The sequence below is a fragment of the Rhinoderma darwinii genome, chromosome 1 (genome assembly GCF_050947455.1).
Source record: "Rhinoderma darwinii isolate aRhiDar2 chromosome 1, aRhiDar2.hap1, whole genome shotgun sequence".
Lineage (NCBI taxonomy): Eukaryota > Metazoa > Chordata > Amphibia > Anura > Rhinodermatidae > Rhinoderma > Rhinoderma darwinii.
Window position 1 is genome coordinate 654951913 of NC_134687.1, and position 25834 is coordinate 654977746.

General features: G+C 47.2%; 1 protein-coding gene across 1 annotated transcript in view; it reads left to right on the forward strand.

Moving 5' to 3' along the window:
- Nucleotides 1-25834, forward strand: part of LOC142663902 (uncharacterized) — a 435929-nt gene that overhangs the window by 346049 nt on the left and 64046 nt on the right. The gene's annotated exons all lie outside the window — the stretch shown is intronic.

The following is a 25834-nucleotide window of genomic DNA, read 5'->3' on the forward strand; positions in this document are numbered from 1 at the left end:
GAAAAAAGCACAACATTTAAGATGTTACACAAAGACAATTAGTAGATGAGGTGATACATCATTAGGATAAGCCGGGGCAATAAAACTGAGGTTATAGGGGTGATGACTTAGGATTTAAGGCATCTGGAGTCAGTCTGATGGGGGATGTGACGTGTGTCCATGTAGTGGCTCATAAATCCAGGTGTTAGATTGAGGCCTACTGTCAATGACTGGAATTTTATTATCAGCTTGAATTCCCAAATTTTTCTTTCTCTGTTGTTTTTAAAATGATCCTTCAGAATTAGGACCTTTAAATCTGCCAAACTGTGATCAGGTCCAGAGAAGTGTTTTGCCACGGGTGTATCCACCTCCTGTTTTATTGTATGTCTGTGAAGATTCATCCTGGATTGTAATTTTTGCATTATATCTCCAATGTAGATTCCTTTATTGATGCACCTTGTACACAGGATCATGTACACGGTACTACACTATTTATTTTTTACTGTACTACAAAATAATTAAAAACACCACCTGGCCAGGTTCTAATAAAAATACAAATAGACTATGTTCCTATTACAAAATTCAGATATATCCCCATCTATGTATTTGCTAAACAAATTTTAAATATACAATAAGCAATTCAATAGCCCGTCAAAGTACAAAATTATTAATGCAGGGGAAATAATGTAACTGCAGTTTTTTTTGGACCTAACAGATTCTTCCTTTTAAATCAAGTAACCGCTTGACCTAATTCACATTTGCAAAGATAGGAGTAGGTCCAAAACATGGTCCAAACACGCCTGCTAAAGGTTGTTTTTGCCAGAGGGGCAGAACCAGGTATTTGAGCCATAGAAGGAGATGGCATATCTGTGAAGAGCCAAGAATAAGGACAAAAGCGTTGTCCGAAACGCGTAGGCTGCTGCTACCCCCCCCCCCTTGCACTTAAACTTTTAACCCGTTAGTGACCGGCCCATCGTGTTTTTACGTCGGTCACTAACGGGCCTTATTCCGATGCCATAGACTTTTTACGTCGCGGCATCGGAATAAGTAAACAGAGCAGGGAGCTGTCAAATCTCCCTGCTCTCAGCTGCTAGAGGCAGCAGGGGGCATCCCTGCTCTGCCGGGTGAGATCGATATTAGTATCGATCTCACCCGTTTAACCCCTCAGATGCGGTGCGCAATAGCGAGCACCGCATCTGAGTGGTTTTGGAGGGAGGGAGCTCCCTCTCATCCCACCGACACCCGGCGATACGATCGCTGAGTGTCAGTGTCTCTAATGGCAGCCGGGGGTCTAATAAAGGCCCCAGGTCTGCCAGTAATGAATGCCTGCTAGATCATGCCGCAGGCATGACCTAGCAGATGCCTGTCCGTTTTAAACGGACAGGCATAATATACTGCAATAGAGAAGTATTGCAGCGTATTATAATAGCGATCGCAGAATCGCATATTAAATTCCCCTAGTCGGACTAGTGAAAAAGTAAAAAAAAAAGTTTAATAAAGTTAATAAAAAAAATTGAAAAACCCACTTTTTCCCCTTACAAACTGCTTTACTATTAAAAAACCAAAATAAAGTAAAAAAGTTACACATATTTGGTATCGCCGCATCCGTAACGACCCCGACTATAAAGCTATTACATTACTTAACCCGCACGGTGAACGCCGTAAAAAATGACAGAAAAATTGCTGTTTTCTGTGAATCCTGACTTTAAAAAAATGTGATTAAAAAGTGATCAAAAAGTCGAATCTACTCCAAAATGGTACCAAGAAAAACTACAAGTCGTCCGGCAAAAAAAAAGCCCTCATACAACTGCATCGGCAAAAAAATAAAAACGTTACGGCTCTTCAAATATGGAGACGCAAAAACAAATAATTTTGAAAAAAAAAGCGTTTTTACTGTGTAAAAGTAGTAAAACATACAAAAACTATACAAATTTGGTATCGTTGCAATCGTAACAACCCGCTGAATAAGCGTATTGTGTTATTTATACCACACGGTAAACGGTGTAGATTTAGGACGCAAAAAAGCGAGGCGAAATTTCCGATTTTTTTCTATTCCCCCCCAAAAAAAGTTAATAAAAGTTAATCAATAAATAATGTCCCTCAAAATGGTGCTATTAAAAAATACAACTTGTCCCGCAAAAAACAAGACCTTATACAGCTATGTCGACGCAAAAATAAAAGAGTTATAGCTCTTGGAATGTGACGATTGAAAAACGTAAAAAATAGCCTGGTCATTAAGGTCTAAAATAGGCTGGTCATTAAGGGGTTAAATTATTGGAATAAACTTTGGAACTTTGTTTCCTTTTTACAACTTTCTACAAGCGCTGGATTGTTTCCTCTGTTTTTTCCTGTTGCCTTGCCGTGTGCCGTCACGCAGGATCCGAACGCAGTCCGGATTGAGACAACTAGTGGGTGAGCTGGAGGATTCCTCCCTATTTTTCCTAATAAAAACAAACACTGCCTTTTTTTCCCATAATAAATCTTTTATTATAGGAAAAAAATGTAAACGTTAAAAAAAGTACACATTTGTTATCGCTGCGTCCATAACAACCCAAACGATAAAACTATAATGTTATTTTTCCGACGCGGTGAACAACGCAAAAAAGAAAGACATTTTTTTTTTTTAGCACCACCCCTCCCAAAACATGGAATAAAAAGTGATCAAAAAGTTGTACCTCAAAACAGTACCAATAAAAACTACAACCGGTCCCGTAAAAACAAACCCTTACACCGCTTTTTTGACTAAAAAATGAAAAAGTTATGGCACTCAAAATATAGTGACACAAAAACATTTTTTTTATAAAATAGCAAACGCTGCAAAACGTAATAAAACTATATACATATGGTATCGCCATAATCGTATCGACCCGCAGAGTAAAGTAAAATGTAATTTATAGCCCACGGTAAACACTGTAAAAGAAAAAAAAACAATGAAAAACATTGTCAGAATTGATGGTTTTTGGTCACCTTGCGTGCCAAAAAATTGAATAAAAAGTGATCAAAAAATCGTGTGTACCCCAAAATGGTACCAATGAAAACTACAAATTGTCCCGCAATAAATAAGCCGACACACAGCTCCGTTGGCGAAAAAGGTTCTTGCTTTCAGAATATGGTGACACAAAATGTGCAGAGCGTTCCAAAAGCGGATAAGATTGGGCGCTATTTATCAGTGTAACACCAGCCACATATCTATGAATTATTATTTATTTACTGCATTATTACACCCTCTTATTATGCCCTGATATTCTCCGCACAGATTACATATGCCCTGATGTACTCCTCACATATTACATATACCCTGATGTACTCCTCACATATTACATATACCCTGATGTACTCCTCACATATTACATATACCCTGATGTACTCCGCACAGCTTACATATACCCTGATGTACTCCTCACATATTACATATACCCTGATGTACTCCTCACATATTACATATACCCTGATGTACTCCTCACAGCTTACATATACCCTGATGTACTCCTCACAGATTACATATACCCTGATATACTCCTCACAGTTTACATATACCCTGATGTACTCCTCACATTTTACATATACCCTGATGTACTCCTCACATATTACATATACCCTGATGTACTCCTCACATATTACATATATCCTGATGTACTCCTCACAGATTACATATACCCTGATGTACTCCTCACATCTTACATATACCCTGATGTACTCCTCACATATTACATATACCCTGATGTACTCCTCACAGCTTACATATACCCTGATGTACTCCTCACATATTACATATATCCTGATGTACTCCTCACATATTACATATACCCTGATGTACTCCGCACATATTACATATACCCTGATGTACTCCTCACATATTACATATACCCTGATATACTCCTCACAGTTTACATATACCCTGATGTACTCCTCACATTTTACATATACCCGGATGTACTCATCACAGTTTACGTATACCCTGATGTACTCCGCACAGATTACATATACCCTGATGTACTCCTCACATATTACAAATACCCTTATGTACTCCTCACAGTTTACATATATCCTGATGTACTCCACACACATTACATATACCCTGATGTACTCCTCACATATTACATATATCCTTGTTAGGGATCTGCCAGGTACTACGTCTAGGTATACTCCTGGGATTAATCAATCCACACCTGTTCGACTGACACTCTGCACAGATTACATATACCCTGATGTACTCCTCACAGATTACATATACCCTGATGTACTCCGCACAGCTTACATATACCCTGATGTACTCCTCACAGATTACATATACCCTGATGTACTCCTCACATATTACATATACCCTGATGTACTCCTCACATATTACATATATCCTGATGTACTCCTCACATATTACATATACCCTGATGTACTCCTCACATTTTACATATACCCTGATGTACTCCTCACAGTTTACATATACCCTGATGTACCACTCACAGATTACATGTACCGTGATGTGCTCCGCACAGATCACATATACCCTGATGTACTCCTCACATATTACATATACCCTGATGTACCCCTCACAGATTACATATACCTTGATGTACTCCTCACAGATTACATATACCCTGATGTACTCCTCACAGATTACATATACCATAATGTACTCCTCTCGGATTACATATACCCTGATGTAATCCGCACAGTTTACATATACCCTGAAGTACTCCGCACAGATTACATATACCCTGATGTGCTCTGCACAATTTACATATAGCCTGATGTACTCACAGCTTACATATACCCTGAAGTACTCCGCACAGATTACATATACCCTGATGTGCTCTGCACAATTTACATATAGCCTGATGTACTCACAGCTTACATATACCCTGATGTACTCTGCACAGTTTACATATTCCCCCAAATTATAAACCAAAGTCCAGAAAAAAACAAATCGAACTGCCACCAAGCAAAATCTGCGCTCCAAAAGCCAAATGGCCCTCCCTTCCTTCTGAGCCCTACAGTGTGCCCAAACAGCAGTTTTCATCCACATATATGGCATCACCATACACGGGAGAACCCGATTAACATTTTATGAGGTATTTGTCTTTGGTGGCACAAACTGGACACAACATGTTGTGCACTAAAATGGCATATCAAAGGAAAATTGCAATTTCAGTTTGCAACATCCTCTGCACATTAATTTCTAATTAAAAAACACCTATGCGGTCAAAATGCTCATTACTCCTCTTTATATGCCCTATGAAGTGTAGTTTCCAAAATAAGGGCCACTACTTGGAGGTTTGTTTTTCTATTTGTCCTCAGAGCCCTGAAAGTGTGAGTCAATGCTGTGAAAATCACCAAAATATAACTCAAATGTGCATGGTGTTCTTAATTTCTGCCCCCTGTCATATGTCCAGACAAATGATAACTGCCTTGAGGGGTGTAGTTTCTAAAATGGGGTCACTTCTTGGGGGCTTCCAATGTCCTCTGGTACCTCAGGGTTTTACAAATGCAACATGGCGCCCCAAATCGAAGCCAGCAAAATCTGCATGCCAAATAGCTCTCCTTCCTTTCTGAGCCCTGCTGTGTGTCCAAATAGCAGTTTATGACCATATGGGGTATTTCTGTACTCGGGAGAAATTGCTTTTCAAATGTTGGGGTGCATTTTCTCTATTATGCCTTGTAAATATTGAAGATTTCTATATTTTGTTGGAAAAAATTTAGATTTTCATTTTCACATCCTAATTCCATTAAATTCAGCAAAAAAAAACTGTGGGGTTAAAATTCTCACTATACCCCTTGATGAATTCTTTGAGGGGTGTAGTTTGCCAAATGTTGTCTTTTTTGGCGGGTTTGCACTGTTTTGTCACCACAAAACCTCTTCAAACCTGACATGGTGCCTAAAATATATTCTAATAAAATACAGGCCCCAAAATCCAAAGGCGCTCCGCTCCTTTGCTTCTGAGGCCTGTGCTTCAGTCCATGACCACACTAGGGCCACATGTAGTATATTTCTAAAAACGACAGAATCTGGGCAATAAATATTGAGTTGCTTTTCTCTGGTAAAACCTTTTGTGTTACAGAAAAAAAAAAATATTACATTTGTAAATTTCACCCTACAACAGGACAATGACCCAAAGCACACCTTCAAATTATGCAAGAACTATTTAGGGAAGAAGCAGGCAGCTGGTATTATATCTGTAATGGAGTGGCCAGCGCAGTCACCAGATCTCAACCCCATAGAGCTGTTGTGGGAGCAGCTTGACCGTATGGTACGCAAGAAGTGCCCATCAAGCCAATCCAACTTGTGGGAGGGGCTTCTGGAAGCATGGGGTGAAATTTCTCCCGATTACCTCAGCAAATTAACAGCTAGAATGCCAAAGGTCTGCAATGCTGTAATTGCTGCAAATGGAGCATTCTTTGACGAAAGCAAAGTTTGAAGGAGAAAATTATTATTTCACATAAAAATCATTATTTCTAACCTTGTCAATGTCTTGACTATATTTTCTAGTCATTTTGCAACTCATTTGATAAATATAAGTGTGAGTTTTCATGGAAAACACAAAATTGTCTGGGTGACCCCAAACTTTTGAACGGTAGTGTAATAGACTGACCCTTCCTGTCCCGTAGAGATCAACTTCCAGCGGACATCTCATTATCATCACAGGCAGCATTACAATGATAGGTAACACCTGCATTATGCGGACAAAAGTATTGGGACACACCTCTTAGGTTCATACACCGTGTGAACACAGCCTAAATAATTTAATTCAGGTGTTTCAGTCCCCTTGCCACAGGTGTATAAATTCAAGCACCTAGCCTTGCAGTCGCCTTTACAAACATTTGTGAAATAATTAGTTCTAACAAAACTCACTGAATTCGAGCATGGTGCTGTAATATTATGTTACCGTTGCAACAAGTCAGTTTGTGAAATTTCTTCCCTCCTAGATATTCCACGATTAAGGCCGGATTCACACGAGCGTGTGCGCGCAAAAGGTCCATAACAGCTCTGTGTGTCAGCAGCGTATGATGCGTGGCTGCTTGAGTTTCCCGCAGCCGCCATTATTATGACACTCTGTTTGTAAACAGAAAAGCACGTGGTACTTTTCTGTTTTCATTCATAATTTTTACTGCTGTTGCGTGAATCACACGCGTCACCCAGAAGTGCTTCCGTGTGCTGCGCATGATTTTCACGCACCCATTGACTTCAATGGGTGCGTGATGCGCGAAAAATGCACAAATATAGGACATGTTGTGAGTTTTACGCAGCGGACACACGCTGCGTGAAAATCACTGAGAGTCTGAACATAGACTAACATAGGTCCGTGTGAAAATCGAGCGTAGCACGGACGTATTACACATTCGTATGAATAAGCCCTAACTGTGAGTGGTTTTATTGCAAAGTGGAAGCGTTTAGAAACCACAAACCAATGTAAAGTTACAGAACGGGGTCGTCAAGTGCTGAGCATAGTGCATAAAGTTCGCCAACGCTTTGCTGACCTAATAACTGAAGAGTTTCAAGCCTACTCTGGCATTAACATCCGCACAAAAAGTGTGCCCCGTGAGTTTAATGCCATGAGTTTCCATAGCTGAATGCAAGCCTTACATCACCAAGCATAATGCCAAGCATCGGATGGAGTGGTTTAAAGCACGCTGCCTCTGGAATAGCTGAAACGTGTTTTGTGGAGTGACGAATCACGCTTCTCTATCTGTCTGGGTTTGGCGAATTCCAGGAGAACGTTACCTACTTCAATGCATTGTGCCAACTGTAGGGTTTTGTTAGAGGAGGAATAATGCTATTTTTCAGGGGGTGGCCTAAGACACTTAGTTCCAGTGAAGGGAAATCTTAAAACTTAGGCATACCAAGACATTTTGGACAACTGTATGCTTCTAACTTTGTTGGAATGGTTTGGGGTAGGCCCTCGTCTGTTCCAGCATGACTGTGCCCCAGTGCACAAGGACCATAAAGGCATTGTTGGTGTGGAAGGATTTGACTGACCCACACAGAGCCCTGACATTAACCCCATCGAACACCTTTGGAATTAATTAGAACGGAGATTGCGAGCCAGGCCCTCTCCTCCATTATCAGTGTCTGACCTCACTAATGCTCTTCTGAATGGGCAAAAATTCCCACAAACACCCCAAGATCTTGTAGAAAGTCTTCCCAGATTATTGGAAGCTGTTTTAGCTACGAAATGGAGACCGATTCCATATTAATACCTATAGATTTAGAATTGGATCTGTAGGTGTCCCAATACTTAACTGCCAGTTGAGAACCTGTGAGGCATCTATTTCTCAAACTAGAGACTCTAATGTACTTGTCTTGTTGCTCACTTGTGCAGCGGGGCCTCCCACTTCTCTTTCTACTCTGGTTAGAGCCTGTGTGTGCTGTCCTCTGAAGGGAGTAGTACACACCGTTGTAGGAAATCTTCAGTTTCTTGGCAATTTCTCGCATGGAATAGCCTTCATTTCTAAGAACAAGAATAGACTGTGGAGTTTCACATGAAAGCTCTCTTTTTCTAGCCATTTTGAGAGTTTAATCGAACCCAAAAATTTTATGCTCCAGATTCTCAACTAGCTCAAAGGAAGATCAGTTTTATAGCTCCTCTAAACAGCAAAACTGTTTACAGCGGTGCTAACATAATTGCACAAGGGTTTTCAAGTGTTTTCTAATCATCCATTAGCGTTCTAACACAGTTAGCAAACACAATGTACCATTAGAACACTGGAGTGATGGTTGCTGGAAATGGGCCTCTATACACCTATGTAGATATTGCATTAAAAACCAGACGTTTGCAGCTAGAATAGTCATTTACCACATTAACAGTGTATAGAGTGTATTTCTGATTAATTAAATGTTATCTTCATTGAAAAAAACTGTGCTTTTCTTTCAAAAATAAGGACATTTCTAAGTGACCCTAAACTTTTGAACGGTAGTATATATATATATATATATTACAGTAAAATGAATAAATAACACACTTAAAATAGCCAGTCATGTGGCTAAATGAAACTGTAAGGGGGCAAAAAAGAATAAAAATAAAACATTTACCCTACTAAAGCAAGAAGATCGTTAAGAGAAATTAAATAATTGTAAAGAAAGAAACATATTGTGTAAAAGAAGAATAAAGGAGCAAAGATTGAAACAGACATTTATTACCACAGAAAGTCAAAATAACCAACTACATAAATAATAAAACACTAAAACAGACAAATCACCGGGTAAGGATGGCATACACCACGAGTTCTGCAGGAATTAAGTACCGAGACAAACAGACCCTTGTTTCTATAATGACAGGGACCAATATGTGGTGGGAATATATTTTAAATTGGTATAAAAGTAACTCCGGATACTACAGGCCTTCTAACGTCACTTCTATTGTGGGAAAAATATTTGAAGGTTTTCTAAGAGATGCTATCCTGATGCAGGGCTTTCATACAGAGGGGATTTTCAGATTGGACCTGGGTAAAGCTGTGGGTGTAGTGTATCTAGACTGAACCTGGGTAAGGCTGTGGATATGGTGTATCTAGACTGGACCTGGGTAAGGCTGTGGATGTGGTGTATCTAGAATGGACCTGAGTGAGGCTGTGGATGTAGTGTATCTAGACTGGACCGGAGTAAGGCTGTGGAAGTAGTGTATATAGACTGAACCTGGGTAAGGCTGTGTATGTGGTGTATCTATTCTGGACCTTGGTAAGGCTGTGGATGTGGTGTATCTAGACTGGACCTGGGTAAGGCTGTGGATGTTGTGTATCTAGACTGGACCTGGGTAAGGCTGTGGGTGTAGTGTATATAGACTGGACCTGGGTAAGGCTGTGGATGTTATGTATCTAGACTGGACCTGGGTAAGGCTGTGGATGTTGTGTATCTAGACTGGACCGGGGTAAGGCTGTGGATGTAGTGTATCTAGACTGGACCTGGGTAAGGCTGTGGATTTAGTGTATCTAGACTGGAACTGGGTAAGGCTGTGGATGTGGTGTATCTAGACTAGACCTGGGTAAGGCTGTGGATGTGGTGTATCTAGACTCGACCTGGTTAAGGCTAAGGATGTTGTGTATCTAGGCTGGACCTGGGTAAGGCTGTGGGTGTAGTGTATCTAGACTGGACCTGGGTAAGGCTGTGGATGTGGTGTATCTAGACTGGACCTGGGTTAGGCTGTGGGTGTAGTGTATCTAGACTGGACCTGGGTAAGGCTGTGGATGTGGTGTATCTAGACTGGACCTGGTTAAGGCTAAGGATGTTGTGTATCTAGGCTGGACCTGGGTAAGGCTGTGGGTGTAGTGTATCTAGACTGGACCTGGGTTAGGCTGTGGGTGTAGTGTATCTAGACTGGACCTGGGTAAGGCTGTGGATGTAGTATATCTAGACTGGACCGGGGTAAGGCTGTGGATGTAGTGTAGTTAGACTGGACTGGGGTAAGGCTGTGGATGTTGTGTATCTAGACTGGACCTGGGTAAGGCTGTGGATGTGTATCTAGACAGGACCTGGGTAAGGTTGTGGATGTTGTGTATCTAGACAGGACCTGGGTAAAGCTGTGGATGTGATGTATCTAGACTGGACCCCTTGAAAAAGCTACACGCGAAAGGCGCGTCGGGGCGCAACTTTATCTTCTGGGTCACACCACTACACTACGGAAATATGGGTAAGCATACCATGGAGCTTATGTCAGGTCATTTAGATACCTACTACATTGATCATGCTTATTGGGTGTAAGCTCTCACTCTATCGCTTCCTTCACCCGACATATATTTTATACTTTGCATATCTCCCTGGTTTGGGACAAAACATAGATGTGTTTCTTTATATACTATTTATTGTCTACATATATTTTTGATAAAGTGTATCATACTTTGATCCAGTCATAAAGACTTGTTTTAGATTCTCATCTTTTGACTTACAATAAAGATTTTCGACTTTTTCAAACTTCTTTTGATATCTATGGACTTCTTTTTCTCTTGTATATATATATATATATATATATATATATATATATATATATATATATATATATATATATATGATTTTGAGTCTTTATCTTCAACAAATGTAGTGGGTGGTTGTGATTCTTGTTTCCCACCCTGACATTCATGTGTCCTGTGAGACTTTTTTGTCTAATATGTGGATGTGATGTATCTAGACTGGACCTGGGTAAGGCTGTGGATGTGGTGTATCTACACTGTGTTACGTCCATGGCCGGGGGTCGTCGTTCAAACTCACCCCTTGACGATCCTGGCTATGGACATCTCTGTACTCTGCGTCCGCTCCCTCCAGGGAGACGCCGGCACTCTCTTCCAAGACCTCGTACTGTTTCCCGCAGGGCACGCGGGCCCGCGCGTGCACGGCCTTAAAAGGCCAGTACGCGTCCAGCTATCTAAGATCCATTATCAGCCCAAATGGCTGCTGGACTATAAAAATGGGCTCTGCCCACTGGTTCCTTGCCTGAGCGTTGTTGTATACCCTAGTTTGTCTTGCTAAAGGTCTCCCAGTGTTTTCCAGTTCCCAGTGTTACCCGTTCCTGCTGCCTGTACCCTGTATCCCGTGCTATCGTTACCTGCTGTGAAAGTCAAGTCGTGTCTTCCCGCTGCATCCGCGGCGTTACCTGCTGTGAAAGTCAAGTCGTGCTCCTGCCACTGTCTACATTGCCTCAGGTACCCGTTCAGAACTATAGACATTGTTTTGTACCTTGTTGGCCAGCTGCTACTCTGCTACATGGTACGGTCCAGTGGGTCCACACCTTGCACCGTGACAGTACGCTCAGGCCATGGACCCCGCTGGCCAAGTCAAGAGCCTGTCACCCTCCCAAGCCATGCAGGCGGACCTGCAGGATCTGCAAGCACGGCAGGATCAACTCATTGTGGCTGTAGACTCCATGGCACAGCATCTTGGTGCGCTAGTTACTTCCGTCACTACTCCAAGTCAAGCTCCTCCGATCGACCCTCCTGCTACACCTCCTGGCAGCTTCAGTTCGGACTCTCGGTTCTCGCTGCCATTGCCACCTCGGTTTCATGGAGACGCAAGGGGGTTCCTGAACCAATGCCAAATCCACTTCACTCTGCACGCCCGAGCATTACCTTCGGACGGAGCCAGGATCGCCTTCATTATATCCCTACTCGCCAGTAAGGCCCTGGCGTGGGCGACAGTGACCTGAAACCAGAGACTTCCAGGGATTTGTGCGGTTGTTCCGTTCCGTATTTGAGGAGCCTGGACGAGTCTCATCGGCAGCTACTGCTATCCTTAACCTGTGTCAGGAGGACACCTCCGTGGGCGAATACACCATCCAGTTATGGACTCTGGCAGGAGAATTGTCCTGGAACAATGAGGCCTTGGTAGCATCCTTCTGGCATGGTCTATCGCCTGAGATCAAAGACGAACTGGCTGCTTGAGATCTCCCAGCTGCCCTGGTTGATCTGATTCTACTGGCTACCCGTGTGGACATAAGGCTCAGAGAGAGATCCCGAGAGATTCTTCAGGAAAAACGGCTTCCTAGACTGGCGTCCAACTTCCACCAACCCCTCTTGCCTTGTTCTTCTACTGCGCCCGAGGCTCAGTTGCAGGTGGATCGGCTCAAACTGTCCGATCAGGAAAAACAGCGCAGGCGCACCTCTGGACTCTGTCTGTACTGCGGCCTTGCTGGTCATGTCGTGCGTCTGTGTCCCCAGAGGCCAAAGAAACCCCAATACCTGGGATTGGTTGGAGATACAACCCTGGGCGCTACTGCACTTGATAGAGAACTCTCGTCCAAGCTGTTTATTCCTGTGACGATCGTCGCTGGCGAGAGACCTCATCCAGTCTCTGCCTACCTGGACTCTGGCTCCGTGGCCAATTTAATCTGTCAAGACCTTGTGGATCTTCTTCAGTTGCTGGAGAGACCATTGATCGTTGCCTCGGTAGATGGACTGCCTTTGCCTGACTTAGTATGGTCTTTGACCAAGCCATTGAGACTCCAAGTGGGAGCTCCTCATTCCGAGCTCATATCCCTGTATGTCCTGCCCAAGGCCATCAACCCCGTGCTGCTGGGTTTGCCTTGGCTCGGTTTTCACGCTCCAGTCCTGGATTGGAACTCCGGAGAGGTTCTCCAGTGGGGCCCCAAGTGTCTAGACCGCTGCCTGGGCCATGTCCATCCATCCCAGCCTACTCCACATCAGTCATTGACAGGTTTGCCTCCTTGTTACTCTCAGTTTGCTGATGTCTTCGACAAAAAGGAGGCAGAGATATTGCCACCACATCGAGAATACGACTGTCCTATCGACTTGGTTCCTGATTCGTCCCCTCCTCGCAGTAGAGTATACCCTCTCTCCTTGCCAGAGACCCAGTCTATGTCAGCCTACATTAAGGAGAATCTGGAGAGGGGCTTCATACGAAAGTCTTCATCCCCGGCCAGAGCCGGGTTTTTCTTTGTCAAAAAGAAGGATGGATCCCTTCGACCCTGTATTGACTACCGGGGTCTCAATCAGATCACGGTGAAGAACAGGTACCCCTTGCCGTTGATTTCTGGGCTCTTTGATCGTATACGGGGGGCAATTTTTTTTTTCCAAAGCTTGACTCTAGTCTGCAACTGTGAAGAGACATCAGAGGTGTAGGATAAGTGAGAGGCCCTCCGCCTCCCCTCCCTCTTCGCGGGGGGCTGGGGCACGGGTGAAAGGGGCGCCGCCGGTAAAATACCACTACTCATCCTTTTTTCACTTACCCAGTGAGGCGGGGAGACGAGCCCCGAGGGGCTCTCGCTTCTGGCTCCGAGGACCGTGGCAGGTGTGGGGTTTGACTGGGGCAGTACACCAATCAAGCCGTAACGCAGGTGTCCTAAGGCGAGCTCAGGGAGGACAGAAACCTTCCGTGGAGCAGAAGGGCAAAAGCTCGCTTGATCTTGATTTTCAGTATAAATACAGACCGTGAAAGCGGGGCCTCAGAATCCTTCTGACTTTTTGGGTTTTAAGCAGGAGGTGTCAGAAAAGTTAACACAAGGATAACTGGCTTGTGTCGGCCAAGCGTTCATAGCGACGTCGCTGTTTGATCCTTCGATGACGGTTCTTCCTATCATTGTGAAGCAGAATTCACCAAGCGTTGGATTGTTCACCCACTAATAGGGAACGTGAGCTGGGTTTAGACCGTCATGAGATAGGTTAGTTTTACCCTACTGATGATCGGGTTGTCGCCATAGCAATCCTGCTCAGTACGAGAGGAACCGCAGGTTCAGACATTTGGTGTGTGTGCTTGGCTTTGGAGCCAATGAGGCGAAGCTACCATCTGTGGGATTATGACTGAACGCCTTGTAGCAGTGCAGCTACTGGACGGTGCAGAAACGTAGGTTTTAAACAACCAGGGATCATGTACAGCAGAGAGGGTTTTCTCTGCTGTTGCTTGGCTGTAAAGCCTGGAATAGGGCCTGGTTTGCTGGAGTGTGAAGGAGAAGGGCGGGCTTCCACTCCATACAGACAGTCCATGTCTTGGGCTGTCTGATGAGCTTAGTTAGGCTTCACCTGAGACGGCTCTTTAATTCAGGTGTGTACAGTTCACACAGGGCTCTCAGTCTGGGGAAGACAGGCATGCTAGCCTGTGAGAGTCACCAACGTGTAAAGGGGCTCTCAGTCTGGGGAAGACAGGCATGCTAGCCTGTGAGAGTCACCACCGTGTGAGGTAAAACTGTGAAGGTTTTGAGGTGCTGGGCACAAGGCTCAGTGTCTCGTAGTGAGGGAAACTGAATGTGTTAGATAGAGGCTGGACGGCCTAGGGTTTATTTTGTATGTTTATTGTTGTAACACTGAATGCTGTGGTGAAGACAATAAAGCTAGCTGCGGCTGGTTTAAACCTTTTATTCAAGGAGTTGGAGTGAACTTTCTATGTGTGCCAACCATCTCACCCGGGAGATGGCGATCCTGTGAGTGAATTGGTCCCCAGGTTGTCACATATGGCGGAGAATTGCTTTGGGCAATAAAATGGCACAAGAAGTGTGCAGTGAAATTTAAAGGGCCAGAAGCCCAATTAAAGAGACTGTTTTTCCATTGCAATGGGTCTTATGGAGGAACTCCTCAAACAAATGGTGCAGATGAATGCAGAGCTCCAGGAAACAAATGCCAAACAAAGGGAGGATAACCAAAGGCTCCTGGCACAGTTGGAAGCAGATCGAGAGGCTCTAAGGGCACAAGTGCTGTCCAAGGATAGGCAGCATTCCAAGCCAAGTGGATGCTCTTCAACACCAGCTGCATTGATGCCGGGTACTCCGGAGGTGTTACAGACAGTTCGCAGAAGAGAGCAAAGAGCATGCATACCTGTGATACAAGCTGTGACGACCGTTGCTAATGGCAACCACCCGAACTCATGGTGGGAATCTTTGCAAGCGGACTATTGTCTGGATGGAAAAGGTGTTCCAAAGCAATGTTGGGTAGCTGTTAAAAAGCCAAGTGTGCTGAATCGCCCAGATGTGGTTGCTAGGAGCAACCAACCCCGACAGCATGTGGCGGCTGTTCAGCAAAAGGAGCGCTGTTGGAGATGCCATCGAGCGGATGGATGTGCACCTGATTGTTCTCTGGTCAGGAGGCCAGAGAGAGCGCAAGAGAAGACACGTGAAGTCTTGGTTGGTGGGATTCCGCTACTGGTCAGTCTGGATCTTCGCCAAGAGTTCTCGTGGGTGCATCCGGACATTTTGCTGTTTGTGAAGAAGGATCCTGAGATGGGTGAGACTGTTCTGATTGACTTTGAAACTGATTTTTGGACTGTGCAGCACAGACTTATAAAATGTCAGGAACTTGATGAGGAGTTTGTGCTGGGAAGGGACTTCCCTCATTTTTGGCAGTTGTGGGAGAAAGGCAATATCTCTGATAAGCATTGTAGCTATTACAGGGAAAAGTCCTCTGCAGGATGTGCTGCTCCACTGCCAGAAAGGGAAAATGCACCAGTTGTAATGATGTCAAGTGATAATGTGATTCAGGAAATGCCTGCTAAATATGCTGCACATAATGTATTTGATGCACAGCGTTTCTGTGATGACACTAGTGAAATGTCAAAAATTGTGCCTAACGTGTCTTTAACCCGTGAGTATGTCACCCAGCCTGAGCAGGTTAATGCATTGTGTGAACAGGCTGTTAAAGAAACAGCAGCCGAGACAGAAGAGGGGATTAGTTCAAGTGTGCCCCTTGAGGCTGTAGTGGAGAAAGTCGAGTGTGTCACATGTGATGTGCGTACTGTTACTGATGGTAATCCAGAGGATGTGTCCTTGGAAACAGATGTGCCAGGTGTATCTGAGATTTCCCTAGAGGTTGGGATTGTTGATGGTGGTAACCTGGAGTACAGCCCTGCCATGTCTAGTGATGGTGATGAAAATGTGCCTGGTGCAATAGAGGTGACTGCAGCACCTTTAGAAATGTTGCCCCGTACAGGTCATTCCTATGCTGTAGAAACGGAGACTGATGTAACGCTCACTCATTCCATGGTGATGGGGGAAGCACAGGAGTTAGACTTCAAGTCGTGTTCAGTGGATGCACTATAGTGTATGCTTCTGTCCCTGATATTACATGTGATGTAAAACAGGTTACTAATGGCTCAAGTGTGCCCCTAGAGGTCATGGTTCACAATAACAAGACTGTTGCATGTGATGTGTGCACTGTTCCTAATGGCAACCAGCTGTATACTGCTGTGATGTGTGAGTGGAGTGGTGATAAACTCTACAGGTTTGAGAATGTGGTTGGGGTCACCTCAGAGTCAGCTGAATCCAGCAACAGTAATCCACCGTTTTATTTGAACGCCCACACCAGTGTGAATGTAACCCTAAGTGACGCACATGAGTTCTTGGACGGTGGAGTCAGTGAGGTGAGTGCGCTGGTGGCTGTGGCCTCGGTCACTAATGAACCGCCCAGTAGTGAACCAGATGTACATGAAAACATTACCCTAGAGGTTGGGGCTTTCAATGGTACCAATGAGGACACTACTGCCATGTATAGGGTGAGAAGGGTTACTGCTTCACCCTTAGAAGTTCTGCCCCCTGCAGGTCTTTCACATGTAGACGTTAAGACCCAGGTAGCTCCCACACTTTCCCAGGAGGTAAGGGGAGCAATAGAGGTGGTCTTCCAGGCTTGTTCAGTGGATACTGTTACAGTGTGTACTTTAGCCATTGAAGTTGCCTGTGACACAAGACAGGTTGCTAAGGGCAACAAGTGGTGCTATACCACTAAGCAGGATGCAGGCCCTAACGCTGCTCCAGAGACGACCACTACCGGGTCTGATAGAAGTAACCCAGAGGGGTCGGGTCAGTGCGGTGAAAAATTGTCTCTGGACGGACAGTCTGAGCATTTAAATGCTGAGATGAAAAACGCCAAGATGGAGGGGAGTATAGCGTCTGAAAGTGGTTTGGTAGATGGTACGGTGTATACCAAAACTCACGAGATGAGTGTTACTGAACACTATGAGCCAGTGTCTAAACCAAGGGGTGACACACAAAGCCACTTCATGGATGCGGAAAGGTCCATGAATGTAGGGCACCACACATGTAAATACGGCTGTGATCAGCAAAAGCTAGTAGTGCCTACAAGGGATGAAGATGCTAGGAATGCCAACATAGAAGAGTTCCAGAAGCACCTGTCTAATACCCCCAGGGGTGATTATCAAATGTCTGTTATTGTAGAAGTGACCCTAAGTGTGATTATGTCCAACGTAGGAGCTTTGATTCTGGAGGGAGGTTGAAATGTGATCAGTCCTACGGCCTTTATCAAAGGGGGGGGGGATATGTAGCAGTGCAGCTACTGGATGGTGCAGAAACTCAGGTTTTAAGCAACCAGGGATCATGTACAGCAGAGAGGGTTTTCTCTGCTGTTGCTTGGCTGTAAAGCCTTGAATAGGGCCTGGTTTGCTGGAGTGTGAAGGAGAAGGGCGGGCTTCCACTCCATACAGACCGTCCATGTCTTGGGCTGTCTGATAAGCTTAGTTAGGCTTCACCTGAGACGGCTCTTTAATTCAGGTGTGTACAGTTCACACAGGGCTCTCAGTCTGGGGAAGACAGGCATGCTAGCCTGTGAGAGTCACCACCGTGTGAGGTAAAACTGTGAAGGTTTTGAGGTGCTGGGCACAAGACTCAGTGTCTCGTAGTGAGGGACACTGAATGTGTTAGTTAGAGGCTGGACGGCCTAGGGTTTATTTTGTATGTTTATTGTTGTAACACTGACTGCTGTGGTGAAGACAATAAAGCTAGCTGCGGCTGGTTTAAACCTTTTAATCAAGGTGTTGGAGTGAACTTTCTATGTGTGCCAACCATCTCACCCGGGAGATGGCGATCCTGTGAGCTAAGTGGTCCCCAGGTTGTCACAGCCTCTAAGTCAGAATCCCCCCTAATTGCGACGATACCGCAGTGCCGAGGAGCCCAGGTGGGCCAAGGATAGCCGGCCCTCTCCTTTACCCTCCCCTCGCGGCGGGGGGCGGAAGGGCCGCTGCGTAGAGCCGCACGCCTCGGGGCCGGAGCACAGTCGGAAGCCCCGCCGCCTCTCTCCCAGAGCGCATCGCATGTTCGTTGGGAACCTGGTGCTAAATCATTCGTAGACGACCTGATTCTGGGTCAGGGTTTCACGAGTAGCAGAGCAGCTACCTCGCTGCGATCTATTGAAAGTAATCCCTCGAGCCAAGCTTTTGTCAGAGTGTTGTACCACACACACACACACACGCACGCCAAAGGGAGGGAGAAGAACGTGCCCTGGCCTGGAGTGGAACAACCCCCCCCACCCGGGGCCCGGGCGGTAGCGGTGGGTTGGCACGTTGCTAAGGCGCCAGCAGCGAGCCTCTCCACTTCTCTCCCATAGCCGGGGTTCGCCTTCCTGACGGGGACGTGAGACGACGGGGACGTGAAGGGAAGCCACAGCGGGCGCAAGTCAACACGCCCAAGTGCATCTTCTCTCTCCAAGTCGGCCAAACTAGGCCGCGTCTTCTTGGGCGGAGCTATTTTCCCCGGAGCCCCCGAAATTGACTGGCCAGCAAGCTTTTTTTCAGAAACGGCAGCCTGGGCGTGGCACTTGGCAAAAAGATAAAAACCGCATCCCCATTCACACCCGAAATCGAGGGCGAGTGCGGGACAGTCCAGTGGGGCTTAATAGTCATGGTAATGGGGTGGGGGCAGAGGGAGAAAGCCGCCTTCCCCATTCCAGCCCAGAGTTCCAGGGAGATTGCGGGAAAGTCCGGTGGGGCTTAATAGTCATGGTAATGGATTGGGGGGGGGCAGAGGGAGAAGCCCACTTCCCCCATGCCCGCCCGGATTTCCAGGGCGAGTGCGGGCAAGTTCGCCGGCACTTTGCCTCTTTGCATCAGCAGCTGCGGCCGGGAGAGGTGTATGGCGTCGGCGTAGGCCGGGGCATAGTTCCAGGGCGAGAGGAGCCAAGTCCGCTGGTAGTTAACCCTTTGCGCATCAGCAGCTGCGGCCGGGAGCGGAGTATGTCAGCAGCGAAGGCCGGGATAGAGTTCTAGGCTGAGAGTGGCACTGTCCGCTGGGACTTTGCCTCTTTGCATCTGCAGCTGCGGCTGAGAGCGCTATATGGCAGCGGCGAAGGCCGGGATAGAGTTCCAGGGTGAAAGGCTGTGAACGCTGCGGTCTGAGAGCGAGCTCCAGATCGGCGTGTGCTGCTGTCTGAGGCCGCTACAGAGTTCCAGGGTGAGAGTGTCACTGTCCGCTGGTAGTTAACCCTTTGCGCATCAGCATCTGCGGCCAGGAGCATTGTATGTCAGTGGCATTGGCCGGGGCATAGTTCCAGGGCGAGAGGGGCCAAGTCCGCTGGGACTTTGCCTCTGTGCTTCAGCAGGTGCGGATGAGAGCAGTATATGGCAGCGGCGAAGGCCGGGATAGAGTTCCAGGGCGAGAGTGGCACTGCCCGCTGGTACTCTGCCTCTCTGCATCAGCAGCTGTGGCTGAGAGCGGTGTATGGCAGCGGCTAAGACCGGGATAGAGTTCCAGGGAGAAAGGCTGCGAACGCCGCTGTCTGCGGTCCAAGGGGGAGCTCCAGAGTGGCGCGTGCCGCTGTCCGAGGCCGCTACAGAGTTCCAGGGCGAGAGTGTCACTCTCCGCTGGTAGTTAACCCTTTGCGCATCAGCAGCTGCGGCCGGGAGAGGTGTATGTCTGCGGCGTAGGCCGGGGCCGAGTTCCAGGGCAAGAGTGTCACTGTCCGCTGGGACTTTGACTATTTTGCATCAGCAGGTGAGCCTGAGAGCGGTGTATGGTGGCGGCGCGGTCCGGGACAGAGTTCCAAGTCATTTGCAATGCAGGTCGGTGGCCGATCGCGAGCTCCACAGTACAAGCGGCGGGTGCTACTGAGTGCAGCCGGGATAGAGGACCAATGTGGGAGCTGTGCATGCCGGGGGAAGCAGTGTGTGAGCTCCACAGCTCGAGCAGCGAGTGCCGCTTTCTCTAGCCGCTATATAGTTCCAGGGCGTGAGCGATGCATGTCGGCGGCTGCTAGCGAGCTCCACAGTACAAGCCGCGGATGCTGCCCTGTGCAGCCAGGATAAGGAACCAGTGGGGAAGCTGTGCATGCAGTGGACAGCAGTGTGTAAGCTCCACTGCGCGAGCGGCGAGTGCCGCTGTCAGCAGCCGTGGCGGAGTTCAATGGCGCGAGTGATGTATATCGGCGGCTGATAGCGGTCTGCAGAGTACAAGCGGCGGCTGTCGCTATGTGCAGCCGGAATAGAGCACCAATGTGGGAGCTGTGCATGCCGGAGACAGCAGTGTGTGAGCTCCACAGCGCGAGCGGCGAGTGCTGCTGTCTCTAGCCGCGGCTGATAGCGGGCTGCAGAGTAAAAGCGGCGGCTTTCACTATGTGCAGCCGGGATAGAGGACCAATGTGGGAGCTGTGCATGCCGGGGACAGCAGTGTGTGAGCTCCACAGCTTGAGTGGTGAGTGCCGCTTTCTCTAGCCGCGATATAGTTCCAGATCATGAGCGATGAATGTCGGCGGCTGTTAGCGAGCTCCACAGTACGAGCGGCAGATACTGCTGTGTGCAGCCAGGTTAAGGAACCAGTGGGGAAGCTGTGCATGCCGAGGACAGCAGTGTGTGAGCTCCACAGCGCAAGCGGCGAGTACCGCTGTCAGCAGCCAGGGTAGAGTTACAGGGCGAAAGTGTCACTGTCCGCTGGTAGTTAATCCTTTGCACATCAGCAGCTGCGGCTGGGGGAGCGGTGCATGGCGTCGGCGTAGGACGGGGCCGAGTTCCAGGGCGAGAGTGGCACTGACCGCTTGGACTTTGACTCTGTGCATCAGCAGCTGAGCCTGAGAGCGGTGTATGACGGTGGGCGCGGGCCGGGACAGAGTTTCATGGCATTAGCAATGCATGTCGGTGGACAACTGCGAGCTACATAGTAAGAGCGGCGTGTGTTGCTGAGTGCAGCCGGGATAGAGGACCGATGCGGGAGCTTGTGCATGCCAGGGGCAGCGGTGTGTGAGCTCCACAGCGCGAGCGACGAGTGCCGCTGTCAGTAGTCGTGGCGGAGTTCAATGGCATGAGCGATGTATGCTGGCGGGCTGCAGAGTACAAGCGGCGGCTGTCGCTATGTGCAGCCGGGATAGAGGACCAATGTGGGAGCTGTGCATGCCGGGGACAGCTGTATGTGAGCTCCACAGCGCGAGCGGCGAGTGCCGCTGTCTCTAGCCGCGATATAGTTCCAGGGTGCGAGAGATGCATGTTGGCGGCTGTTAGCAAGCTCCACAGTATAAGCGGCGGGTGCTGCTGAGTGCAGCCGGGATAGAGGACCAATGCCGGAGACACCAGTGTGTGAGCTCCACAGCGCGAGCGGCGAACGCCGCTGTCAGTAGCCGTGGCGGAGTTCAATGGCGCGAGCGAAGTTTGCCATTGACTGATAGCGGGCTGCAGAGTACAAGCGGCGTGTGTTGCTGAGTGCAGCCGGGATAGAGGACCAATGTGGGAGCTGTGCATGCCGGGGGCGGCAGTGTGTGAGCTCCACAGCTCGAGCGGCGAATGCCGCTGTCTCTAACCGCAATATAGTTCCAAGGCGCCAGCGATGCATGTCGGCGGCTGCTAGCGAGCTCCACAGTACGAGCGGCGGATGCTGCCATGTGCAGCCGGGTTAAGGAACCGGTGGGGAAGCTGTGCATGCTGGGGACAGCAGTGTGTGAGCTCCACAGCTCGAGCGGCGAGCACCGCTGTCTCTAGCCGCGATATAGTTCTATGTATAAAAGTCAGTGAATAAGTTGTATGTAGCGAATATAATTTCATTACAAAATACGACTCGTCCCACAAAACATCCGACCACTACAAAGACCAGAAACAAAACCTTACCCCAAAGAGTCCGGCACTGGAGGGGTTAAATCCCGGCTAGGAATCCAGTGGGCGGGGTCACTCAATGATTGACAGCTCTCTGTATATACTCATACAGGGGTGACTGATAACAGAGAGAACATCCGACCAGCGTTGCTCTCTACCTCTTACATGGCAATAGCTGAAGGACCTGTGATGACGTCACCACCATGTGACCGGGGCTGGAGGGGCGGGGCTTAAAAGTGGAGAGCAGAAGTGGTGGATGAAGTACCTGTGATGACATCACCACCATGTGACCAGAGCAGGAGGGGCGGAGCTTATCGGTGGAGAGAAGTGGTGGATGAAAGACCTTCGATGGTGATCACATGACATAAGAGGGCATTGCTCTGTGAGGGGCCGGTCTCCTGTGCCGTGTGGAGAAGTGATATTTTCAGTCTGGATAACAACCTGGAGATCAGGGGCACAAGGGGCCCCGATACATATATCCCCCACCCACTGAAAAATAAATAAATTTTTACATATATATCGGAGATAGCATATCTATAAAACGAAGGCTCCTATAGCTACACCGCTGGATATTGGATGCATTGTCTCAGCAGACAGTATCACACATGATAGGCTTAGATACATGGGCCCAGCAGACAGTATAACACATACTAGGCTTAGATACATGGCCCTAGCAGACAGTACCACACATGATAGACTTAGGGCTCATTCAGACGATCGTGATTCTCATCCGTGTGCTGTGCATTGAAACAACACACAGCACACGGACCCATTCATTTCAAAGGGGCCATTCACAGATGCGTGTGTTTTCATGCAGCGTGTGTCCGTTGCGTGAAACTCACTGCATGTCCTACATTGGTGTATTTCACGCACCTAGTCGCCCATTGGAGTCAATGGGTGCGTGAAAACCATGGACAGCACACGGACGACATCCGTGTGCTGTCTGTTTCACGCATCAATTACACTGAAAAAAAGTGTTTGCGAGTGCGTGAAAAACACATGCCACACGCAAAGCATACTGATGCAAAACGCAACGCACACGGACAGATTTACGCACGTTTTTTACGCATGTAAATCTTAGATACGGGGCCCCAGCAGCAAGTACTAACCCTCAGGGGAAAATGTGGCATTTCTGGGGCCCCAGGCAAATTTATGTTTCGGGCCTCTAATCAAAGACACCTGTAGAGAGTTCCACACACAATGCTTCATGTATATAGTGTCACAACCCCCTTGTATACAGTGTCCCAACCCCCCTGTATATAGTGTCACAACCCCCCTGTATATAGTGTCACAACCCCCTGTATATAGTGTCACAACCCCCTGTATATAGTGTCACAACACCCCTGTATATAGTGTCACAACCCCCTGTATACAGTGTCACACCCCTGTATATAGTGTCACACACCCTGTATGGTTCCACACACAGTCCCCCTGCCATACATCTCCCTTGAAGACAGTACCATGCAGTCCCCTGTAGGTAGTCCCACATACCTTAGTTAAACCAAAAAAGAATACCTATTTATTTGAAGGTCATATAATCAATGTATATAATTACATATATTGGAACCCATACATAGCATAAACGCCAAAAAATTATCCCTAAATGCTACAATAAGACCAAATCAATCATATTATAGAAAAATGCAAAAAAATCTTTATTGAAGACAAACAACACAGTTAGTCAAAATTGGGTCACTCAGTTGTCAGAGGTTTTTAAAAGTGATATACATTCAGAGGTTGGCACCTATATACCACAAAATAGAGATATTCAAATACGTATTAAATCATTATTGGAAAAACGGACCAGAACATGGTGGAACAAGGCATCATTAGAGCATTACCTCAACAAAGACATCATTTCCAGGGGTTTGAGAGTTAGGCTGGATTCATACAAGCACATTACGTCCGGACGGACGTATTTCGGCCGCAAGTCCCAGACCGAACACACTGCAGGGAGCCGGGCTCCTAGCATCATAGTTATGTACGACGCTAGGAGTCCCTGCCTCGCTGCCGGACAACTGTCCCGTACTGTAATCATGTTTTCAGTATGGGACAGTAGTTCCACGGAGAGGCAGGGACTCCTAGCATCGTATATAAGTATGATGCTAGGAGCCCGGCTCCCTGCAGTGTGTTCGGTCCGGGCCGAAATACATCCGTCCATTACGGACGTAACATGGTCGTGTGAACCCAGCCTTAGAATCACGCCTTCATTTCAGGTTGATGACGACTTATTTAGACAGAGATGGGAAGATGCTTGCAAAATGTGTTATAAAACGATGCTAGAATTATTGATAGGGTGTGATAAACAGACCCTTGAAGTACTGGAAAGTGAAATTGAAGCATTACAGCAAGATTTGAAGGCAAAAATGACGACGGACGAAATGGTTACCTTTGAAAAAGAATTGGATAATGAGTTTCTTAAATGGGAAAAGGAGATCCAACAATTCAAAACTAAGAAGTTTTAGCGCGACCTATCTGATTACCAAAATGATTGTGTATTTAGATGGTTTGGCCACACTCTACGAGATCAAGATCTAGATCGCAATCAGGTTATACATCGTCATCCTCCAATGAAGGACCATCGACTGGCCGTTTTTTAGGCAAACGCCCCAGGTGGGGGCAAGACACAGGACATCAGGATGGCAAAAGCAGAAGAAACAAGGTTCCAGATGGAGGGATGAACCTCAGGAACAGACAACCAAAGACCAACTAAAGGTAATCAATCTATCTAATGTGATATTATCTATCTTATGTGATATAGTATCCAATTTTGATTTTTTTTGAGACCGTCAAGGATGTACATCTTTTTGCCAGAAAATTGCTTTTTAAAAAGCACTTTTCCAAATATGATTGTAATGGCAGGGGGTAGGGAGACGGACAAGTGAGCCCTAATCTACCCGCCACTCTGACCCTGCCTACTTGCAACGACCCGCCCTAGGCGACGGGGTACAACTGGGCGGCGGTCCCTGCGCTCAGTAAGTGCACGACAAACACGACAAACATACAAAGGAACACAAGCAAGGAAAAGGGGCCATTGCCCACGGCAACACCGTGAGCAACCAGAGTGGTGAACGAGCCGAGTCAAGCCAGGAGTGTGCGAGGTACAAAACGAAAAGCAGAAGAGTAGTCGGTAAGCCAGGGTCTGTATGGAGCAGGATCAAAAATAGCAGGAGCTGTAGCTGGGCCAGGAAACCACAAGGAGGGAAACACAAGCAATAACAAGCACCGAGGGACAGGAAGTGCAGGCTTAAATAGACCGAGGGCGGGAGCTAGCTGAGTCTGGCCAGGTTACGATAGGCTCTCCCACTCCTAAGCCTGCCAGCCTGAATGGTGGAAGCAGGAGTCAGTCTCAGGGATGTATTCTCAGGTGCTGACTGATTAGTTCTGGGAGTTAACCCCGAAGCTGTGCCTGGCAGATCCTTTACAGTACCCCCCCTTTTATGAGGGGCCACCGGACCCTTTCTAAGTGGACCTGGCTTACAGGGGAAACGCAGGTGGAACCTCCTGACCAATACCCCAGCGTGAACATCCCGGGCGGGTACCCAAGTCCTCTCCTCGGGCCCGTATCCTCTCCAATGGACCAGGTACTGGAGGGAGCCTTGGACCATCTTGCTGTCCACAATCCTGGCCACCTCGAAT